The 9,776-nt window shown below is 54.4% G+C and overlaps 1 protein-coding gene across 2 annotated transcripts in view; it reads left to right on the top strand.

Annotated features, from left to right (window-relative positions):
- LOC113206045 (transcriptional regulator ovo-like) overlaps window positions 1–9,776 on the top strand; it is a 61,976-nt gene that overhangs the window by 9,710 nt on the left and 42,490 nt on the right. The gene's annotated exons all lie outside the window — the stretch shown is intronic.

Here is a 9,776-nt window from a genome sequence, read left to right as displayed (position 1 = left end):
AGGGAGGGAGGGAGGGAGGGAAAGTGAGGAGAGGAGGGAGACCGGCCGGATGAGCAGGGGGATCTTCTCCCTGATGATATGATACACCTGTTGGCCTGGCCGCGCCGGGAGGGGGGAGCGTGTGGCGAGGGGAGATCCGAATTGGGTCAGGTGGGCAGCACCCCTCCCTCCCCCGGGTGATGCCATCGGGGATAGGGCAGAGCCCTGGCAGAGCCGGGCAGGGCGTCGGCGTAGAAGAGTTGAGGCGACTTCCGTCGAATCGCGGATCGGGGGAGTTTCCTCTTCTTTTCTTTTTAAGCCATTCTCATTTTATTTTTGAGTGAAGGGGCGAGAGGCAGAGACAATGGCGCAGATGATTGCCCCGGTGGCCCGCCGGTGGCCGGTGGCTCCGCTCTGCCCTGCCCCCACCTGAGTCATGCCGGAGGTATCGGCCGCTGCGCTGGCGGGTTCGTTCCGTGGAAGAGCCTCGTCACCCTAAGAACCGCCGGGCCGGCCGGGCCGGGAGGCCGCCTCGTCAAGTTTTGGCAGAGCATAGAGGCGTAGTGGTGTGTCCGAACCCCCCGCAACATTGTACGTACACCAGGACGAGCACACCTCTACCTCCACCTTGTAGTAATCCTCTCAGGAACCGCACGACCGCGATGCGGGGTCGGTGGCCGTGGCCACGTGGTGGTCACGCGCGGCGTGGCCGCGCGACATGGGGACTTGCATGCGCGGGGGCGGCGCGGCGTGGCCGGGAGATTTAAACGCAGGAGCGAGGCTAGGCCCGGGGGGTCTGCAGGTTCCTGGTGCGCTCGGTGTCCAGTACCGGGTCCTTGAAGGTCCTGGGCGGCCCGCCGGCCAAGGACACGGTAATTACGTCCAGAGCTGGATTTCACAGCGCCACGCCGAGCCACGCCGCGGCGGCCAGCCGGACCGGCCCCCGCAGGGGCCCAGGGACGTGCAGACCACGGGGCACCAGGGCCCGTGCAGGGGCGGCGCAAGGCGGAAGGAGGCACGGGGGCGCCCTTGGAGGGGCTATTTGATACCATTAGAACAAAGGAAGGAAGTGGTAGTACGCAGGCACCGCAGACGTTGCATATTGTGGAAATTGCGTTTTTGTTTAGCTGTGTGTTTTTTGACAATTAATGAAATCCACAAAGGTTGGTGACATAATTACACCAGTTGCGTATAAGTTGATTGGTCCCCGTACGAAGAACATAATTAGCTTAAATTGAATATGAAACTTGATTAGCAGAACATGTTTTTGTTGAAGAGTGCAAATTAGTTGACATTCAGATTAATATGCTATAATTTACTTGAATCGATAATGGATCGCTTTATCGAGAAAAATTCTTCTTGGCTTGAAACTTAATGAAGACTTCAGGCTCTTCGAATTCACAACAGTATGAGGATCTTGCAGTGTGTTCGGGTCGCGAACAACGGATTTGCTCCAAAGTCCCACTGCTCCGGCCGGGGACAAGGTGAGCCACATGCTGACCCTTGCTGCCACCGGTGCCTGTTCGAGAGCTCGAAATGCGTTATGTTTCGATTCGCGCGAAGTCGCGGCTTGACGCACACACATGTCTCGCTGGCCATTTCCTGGGCTGGGCTGGGGGCGTGTGTTGTGATTTCACCGGCGGGCATTCGGCCAGCCCGGCAAAGTTGTGATGGGAAACAGAATAACATTAAAGCGTATACTGTTACGTTCTTATCGACGTTGTTTTTGTTTTTTCTTGAAACAAAATAAAACGACGACTGTGCGTGATTGCCGCCGCGGGCCGCCGCTCGTCGAGCGTCACAAGGCATTGCTTTTTCAGATCAGAAGAGCGAACAACGCGAGAATGTGGTTGCGTCCTTCTTCTTCATCGCGTCAAGTTGCCTTGGTGCGATCCAATAAAGCCGGTACACTGTTAGGAAACATATTGGTTCTGTGGTGGGGAATCGTGTCGAGCGGAGGGCATGTTTCTTTTCCGAAATCTGTGTGGTAGTCTGCCGTAGTCTGCCGTCATAATCACATGCTTTACAGAATCTGTCCTTTTTCTTGAGGTAACGGTCTAGCCTCAAACTTGTTCTCCACAAGTAAGTACATTTTAAACAGTTGCCGAGTGCGCGAGACGTCGCCTGTGTGCAGCTGCTGCAGCAGATAGTACCGATGCGTCCATCTAGGGACATGGCGTTGCGCAAGGCGAGGCTGTCTTGTATACACTGTTATCGGAACATATAACAATAATAAAGTTGCACGACCGCACCGGGGGAGGAAGAGGAGGAGGAAGCAGGCTTGCGGCTTTGCACTTGACCTTGTCATAACGGGAATGCAAATAACGATCCGATTCGATTCCCACTCGCTGAGCCTGTAACGCGAGCAGCGGCGTGTCTCGGTGGACGCGTTACGTTATATGCCGGTAATTGACACGTTTGGTTTGAACAGCATCCGCGTTCGTCCTTTAGCTCCGCCGAGCTGAGGTTACCCGCTGAGGTTACCCGGTTGACGCTCGCTTTTTGCGGCAGTAAGGCTCAACCTCGCGGTGAATCACAGCCATCAATTGACTCGCGAGCTATAAACTTAGTAGAAGTGCGCCGTGCGGCGCCGCCTCGTCTGATGGTGACGTGTCTGGTTGTTCGCACCTCGACGTGTTTTCATTGTGTCTACTTTTTTTTCCTGTTAATTTTCCTGCTGAAACAGTAGGATCATAGTGCAGTGGAATATACTTTTGTTGGTTGGTCTGTTGGCGGTCGCGCGGCGGGCTAACGAGGCGTTCAGGACGTGGGGCGCTCTGGACAGGTAAAGGACGCCGGAGTACCGCCGGACGTGGCTAACAGGCGTCACCTTGTTCAACGGAGACACGGCGGCGGCCCGGCGGGCGGCTGGCGCAGACCAAACTGAACATGTTGGCGAATGTCCTCCGCGGCGGGTCGCGTGGCGCATCGGCGGCGCGAGTGACGGAGTGACGCGTAACGGCCCGCGGAGGGAGAGAGAGAGAGAAAGAGGGAGAGGGCAAGAGAGAGAGAGAGAGAGAGAGAGAGAGAGGGAGAGAGAGAGCGCTGTGCGTGTGGGGCATTAGCATGACACAGGCCGGGCGCGGTGCGCGGGCACGCCCGTGTGGGTGACGCTCTCCGGAATGGTTTGTTTGAATCGGAGCCGCGCCGCCGTCGCACGCCCGTTTGTAATGTTCGTTAGTCGGGCAAAAGGGGACACAACACCTCGGTCGCCGTCCCCGTCGCCGCCGCGCCCTCGAGGAAGTCGGACTGCGCCGTCGTGAAGGAGCTGCTGCTCGTATCGTTTGTGATCCGAGACCTCGGCGGCCGCCTTGACATGATCGTGAAACCCGCGGGGCTGCAGCGGCGGCGGCCTTGGCGACACCAGCTGCTGCTGCAGGAGGAGGAGGAGGAGGAGGAGGACCCCGCGCAGATATGTGGTGGCCGAGCGGCACTGGCTGCGTCACACCGCGGCATTCCATAAACGGAACAAGAAAAAGAGCCGCGGGCTGAGTTTAATGGCGGTACGCCTTGCTCCTCCTCTGCGCTGAAATGTATACGTATACCCTACACTGGAAACGCGTGTGTGTGCATGTCGCATACCACTTGTAGGTGTGTGAATGCCCATTCGGACACTTGTGGCTTCATTTTTGAGCGAGTTTCGTGCAGTTTTACTATGTGAAACGGCAATCATTTCGCCCCTTCGAAAACTCCTCTGCCCCGTTTCCCTTTGACGACTTCCGCCGCCTCTGCCTTTGGTACCCGCTGCGGCCTCCGTCCCACGCAGGCCTGGCCGGCCCGCCAACGCGCAGGGCTGGGCGTCCCCGCGGAGGACGTCCGAGCCTGCGGAGCCTGGCGGAGCCGCGGTCCAGGGCGAACTGTTACAACTTCCTGCGCCTTGTTGGGAACGACATCTCCGCGTCTATCTGCTGTTTGAGTTTGATTCCTTCCTTTTATATAGACGGGAGGAGGGGGGGGGGGAGAGGCAACGGTTCTAGCATGTGATGTGTGAAAGAGAGGGAGAGAGAGAGAGAGAGTCGTAGAATATATGGCAATGTGTCTCCGGGGCCAGTGAGCCTCGCGAGAGTTAGAGCGGCAGAGTTAGCGCCCGCCAGCTAAACACTGCGCCCCTCAAAGGCGGCGGGTTTGAACCGAGCCGAACCGGTGGGCTTTGGTGCCCGCCGGGCATGAGGTAAGCCCGGCGGGGACCTCGTCAGGACACGGGCCCCCTTGTGAGGTCCGGCCTTAGCGAGCCAAGGTGTTCACAGAAGCCAGCTCCGGCCTGAACACACGGCGCGCGTGCGACAGATGTGCGGCAGCGCCGGGCGGCCAGCGCCAACCCGAACTTGGCTTATAATCTCTGCAAAAAGAAACGAGCGGGGAGTAATGCGGGGCATGCACAATGCAGGTGGCGTGTGTGCAAAAGGTGCCTGCAAGGTGCGGGCCCCTGGGCCTGGCCCGGCAGATGCACCGCCCGCTTCCTGTAAGCGAGTTTGAAACTTCATACAAAGTGCAGGGCGGCTGCAGGCTGTCGTTGAGCCCTTCTGTCTTCCTCCACGACAACCGGCGGGGGGGGGGGGGCATTCCACGCAAGAGAACGGTCGCTACAATTACTCGATTCGTAAATTTTGCGAGATTTTGAAAAACAAATTCAATCACGAAATTGATATGATCGAAAAGAATCGCTTTGTTTTTGTTTTGTTTTTTGCCCTGTGGTCGACAGTGATTAGTTTCGCGTCCCGAACGTCCACGTGGGCCCAGTGTAGGCAGAGCGCCAAGAGTTGTGTTGGGCCCAAAATGGAGACGAGTCGAATGGGGAGAGGATTTGGAGAATTAATTAAACGTTTGCTGAGGTCAGGGTTATGGTCAAGGTGTAAATAAAACAACACTGAGGTGGGGCGATGATGATGGTTATGACTACAAAGCTTCCAGAGCAGCTGTTGCCAAATAAGTAGCGTTGGTTTGATGCAAAAAGCAAACGTGGTTTTATTTTTCTACAAAGTAGTAATCTGATTGATAAGCTCGTGTCGTACGACATCCCGGACGCTGTTTTCGTTCTTTGACCTTATGGAGGAAATTTGTCAGACAAACAAATGGATCTTCTAGAAAAATTTCAGCTGATGGCATTTTTCTCGTATAATTATCAACGATACAAATACTCCTTCAATACGTTCGTAAACTATGTTTCTTTTTTTCCTGTTGTTGTTTTTTCCTAAATGACCCCAAAGAAAGGCCCTGCGGCCGCTGGTTTTGTTTGCCAGCGAGCGACGGACGACAGGTGCTCGCCAAATCTCGGATGCTTTGCGCTCAGACCCTTTATTCTCTCTCTCTCTCCCTCTCCCCCACCCCTTTCCCCCCTTCTCTCCCCTCTATCTCCCTCCCTTGTGCGGATTTGAGCACTTAGCCATAAATTTGAAGGCCTGCAGCTCCGCTTTGCCAGGTGGTGGAGCAGCACCGGAGCACCACCTGCCTCCCGGTCCGCGCGCGCCGTGATTCCTGGCAGGTGCGCCACTGTCAAGTCTAAATAAAGCAAAACTCATCCACTAAAACATCTAGAAAAAGAAGCTCTTGGTTCTGAGAAAGCAAGTGTTTCAACCGGAAAACGCTTGGTTTACAGGGTGGTTGAACTGCGCCATTCTCTTCCTGTGGTTATTCTGTACTATAAAGAAGAAGACGGCGAGGATCACTGTATCAGTGCAGCACTTAAGAAAGTTCTAAAATGCAGATCTTGTTAAGTGATTGGATTATACTCGCGAGGCTATTGGTATGAGAATGGACTGCTCGGAAATGTTTGGCGCGGTAGAGGCGTTTGCTAACGAGCTCGGCGTCTAGCAGTGAGTGTCCCAAGCGCGGGCGTGGATCTGACCCTGTACTTGGCATCTGGACGAGACGGAGCGTGGCGGGGCGGGGCGGGGGGCGTACCGCAGGTGCCCAGGGAACGCCATGACCATGAACCTGGCTGGCGGCGGCGGCGCGGGGCTTACCTAACGTCATCCGGTCGCGACCGAGCGCTGAGCGCAGGGGAAGAAGAAGGGCGATATCTCGATGCCGAAATCTCGACCGTATCACCTACGGGAGGTGCTCGAAATGCGAGTTACGGTAGTGGGGGAAGAAAGACGCCGCTAGAATTCTGGGAAGAGATTGGGGAATTCCTAGACACATGTTCTGCTATCTTATTTCACACGGGCACTGCGCGAATCTGAATAATTTTATAGCATATTGCACTGACGTTACTTTACCATGTTTTTTCTTCTGTCTGTTTCAGGTAAGACGTGTGACATTTCTGAAGCGGCATATTTCATGACGCAACGCCACAGCGAGTGAGTAAAGCCCTACGCAGAAACAGAAAATTTCCGTGCAATTATGGAGGTTTTTTTGGTTCATTTTGAGACGAGTAGTCGGAAAATAAATCGCCTCACGACGCGGCAATGGTAGGGACGCCCTTGGACCAAGCCGTAAGCCGCAGCGACGCGGTCGGCTGTCCCCCTCTCCTCCCACCCGCGCCAAAAAATATGTTATTGTCAGACAAAAACCTGATACGGTTTTGTGAATTTAACTTTGGTATCAAGTATTTGACATTGATTCAAGGGATTTCACGTCAAATAGGCGGTAGTTTTCGGCTGTGTAGCCTCGTTGCGTAGGGCCACTTTCACAGCCGTCCTTTGCCTTGAGACAAACATTACGTGGCAGTAAACGGGAAAGTGAAGAAAGGGGTCTTCTTTTCGAACTCTTACTCTGATAAAAATAATTTCGTCAGAAGAACCTTAGATTTCTCATGCCCACGGTAGTTTTTCGGCCTTTATAAAATGAATAGCTGAAACGTTTTTCCTAATTTTGACAAAATGTGTCAGGCGTCAGAATTACATATGAAACATTTTTTTTCCTATACGATATGACGTTTTGCCAGACTGTTACAAAACGTCGAAACGGATACTTCTGAACACTCGTTTTAAGATACTGTAATTATACGGAGCATCTTTTGATGGCCGGCCAAAGCCTTCTTGGTGGTCCTCCCGTTACACGTGGCGTCCGGCCCGTAACCTTGGCCCGGTACGGACCCGTGAGGAGCCCCTGCTCCCCCCCCCCCCCTTCCACCTCATCTAGGAACTCGTTGGTACCGAACTGGAAGGGGAACCAACACGGACTGTTGGGCCGCGTCACGCCCGGCTGGCCGCGCCGCTCAAACCCGTCAGTTCGCTTTGCAGTGTAAGAAGATGTGTCTTCATTCCTGGAAATAAACGTTTTTTTGTTCCGCAAAAATCAAGTCAAATCGTCACGCGTTTCTGACGTCAGACTTTTTTTTGACAATTTTCCCCTGTTTTCTGTTTTGTTTTGTTTTTCAAAATTTATGTACATAAACAGCGAACTCGGGCACCTGGTGCCACACACGGGAGCTTTGACCTGGCCAGCGGGTCGGGTCGGTCGGGTCCACCGCTGTGGGTCCAGCAAACAGATGGGAGATGTGTTATCGGGGCTGGCGGGCTGCGTGGCGCGGAGGCAGCCGGCCGGACCTGGGGCTGCTGTGCGCTGCTGGTGCTGCTGCGGGGGTGGCGGCGGCTATCGCCTGGTCACCGCTGGGGGCGGAGCGGGGCTGCGGGTGTCAGGGTGCTGGTGTGCTCCAACCAGCGCGCCCACCACCTGGCGGAAGGCTGCCGTGCGGACCATCTGGATCAGACAACCCTTTCGATTCGAATAATCCTGAGACGTCTCTGTTTAAATTACTAGTATTTTTTCCCCTTTTTCATATTTTGTAACAGTGACTGTTTGAAAATTACTCTCGCCTTTTGCATCCGATAAGAGGAAGCCCGCACGCTCACGCGATGTTGTGGTTGTTTTTCTTTTTGTTATTATTATTATTCATATTCGTTTCGCGCTTTGTTTCGATCCACGCGACGCTGTCGTCAGGTCTGATTGCACGTTCGTATACAGCACTGCCCTACCCGGAAACCGGCCGCCGCGGAGCGGAGGGCAGCAACCTCACGTCCCGAAAAGTTATCAGGGGGCCGACAAGCGACGCGCGGGAGATTGCTCAGCGAACCAGGCGGTACATACTGTTCGGCCAATTGCCTGATCCCGCTGCCGGCTGGGCCGCAATTTCATACCGCGCCGCGGTTTCCCGAAAAGGGCAAGGTGCTTCTGGCTCTACTGTCGTGCCGGCTCCGCGTTCCACACAACGCCGCCTCATCCAGTGAATCGTTTCTTTGACTCAGACTTAAGGTTAATGCTTGTTTTGTGACTCAAAGAAGCTCTGTTTGGTCTAAAACTGAATCTTTCTTTAAACAGTAAAATACCTCTTTACAAGATTAAAAGAAACTCAAGGTTTTAAAAAGAAGGTTTCTCTGCGTGCTCTGCGTCCGTACGGCGCGCGGGATATTGGTTTTCTCTGTTCCAAGCGCACTGTCCGCGCAGTGACATACGTCTGCCGCGGGATATTGACAGAGTAATTTGAAACGCGCGCGCCGGCGTGAAAACTTTCCGCGCCGACGGCTCTTCTTCTCTGACCGCACGGCCCGCACGCCGCGGGGCACGTGCCGAAGGGCGAAACGGAACTGTACCGGCAAATTCAAATCACAGCCAGCGCAGTGTTGTTTTTTCTTGCGTTTGTTTTCTTTGGAAGGAAATGAGTAAAGGTTTGTTGCATCTTAAACTTCTTTTGTGCTTTAATTACCTTGCTCGGTATTTTTTTATTTTTTTGATGCGGTACGATAATTACGACGGTCTTTTGCTGCGCTGGACTTCCCTCGAGCGCGCGAGCATCGCGGCGGAGGTGGCGCGCTTTTGTTGTACAGTACATTATCGCCCATCTCGGCGACGAATCCGGCCTCCTTTGTTGAGTGCGGCCGTTTGGTGACTAACAAATGCCCGGGTTATTGTGGTTGCCGGGCACTTTCGATTCCCGGTAGCAGCCAAGAGAGAGAGAGAGAGAGGAGAGGGGAGGGAGGGCTCCAAAGGATAATATTGAACGAAAGTGAGGTTAGGGTTCAAGGGACGCCCAGGCCCGCCCGGGCCTTGCACTGTGAAAAATTGTCGTACCGGGTACAGGAAAATTTTCCATGGAAGAAGTCGTACAAGTACAATCTAAAATTGTACAATTTACTAGCCCTATGTATCGACTTGGAATCGAATATCGAGCGACAGTCGGAGGTTGTACATGTACGACTCGTATTGTAAATGGCAAAATACAAAATATATCGTACATGTACAAATATATTTCTCACAGTGTGGCTGTGACGCACGCGGGCTCACGGCTCGCGCGTCGCGTTTTCCACTCGGAATAGTGTTCTTTAAATCTGGCCGTCCCCGTCTGGAGATAACGCCAGAGCCGCTGCCGGCCTCGACACGTGAACAACAACGCAAACGGATGCGGCGGACAGATATGCGCGAGAGGGGAAGGGATTTTTTTCCGTTTTCCGAGGTTGGTGTGTGATGAGAAGTATACGGTGAGGTGTTTTCGTTTGCCGTGCGTTGGTTTAACGGTGCGCGCCAGATCGCCGCGAGCCAACGACAAACAACGAGCCGCGGGAGAATGTTCGCTCTCTCGACGAGGAGGGTGCTCAATGGGAAGAGCGACAAGAAGCTGGCGTGGCGCCGTCGCTCGTTCTCGAAAAACTTTGACGGAGAGATACGCATTATCCGGACACGACTCGCTGAACGGGTAGTATGAGGGCCGTCGTGTCGACGCTGCTCGGGGCTCCCTAGAGTCCTATATGGGGGAGAGACCCGCGAATGGATACAAAATGGTGGCGCGCGGAGCCCCGTCCTCCCTCTCCCCGCAGCCCCCTCACCCTGCTCCGGCTCGCCCCCCGCCGCCCCCACCA

The sequence above is a fragment of the Frankliniella occidentalis genome, unplaced genomic scaffold, assembly GCF_000697945.3.
Source record: "Frankliniella occidentalis isolate FOCC.00 unplaced genomic scaffold, Focc_3.1 Scaffold1, whole genome shotgun sequence".
NCBI classification, from domain to species: domain Eukaryota; kingdom Metazoa; phylum Arthropoda; class Insecta; order Thysanoptera; family Thripidae; genus Frankliniella; species Frankliniella occidentalis.
This window is presented reverse-complemented; position numbering and strand designations above follow the sequence as displayed.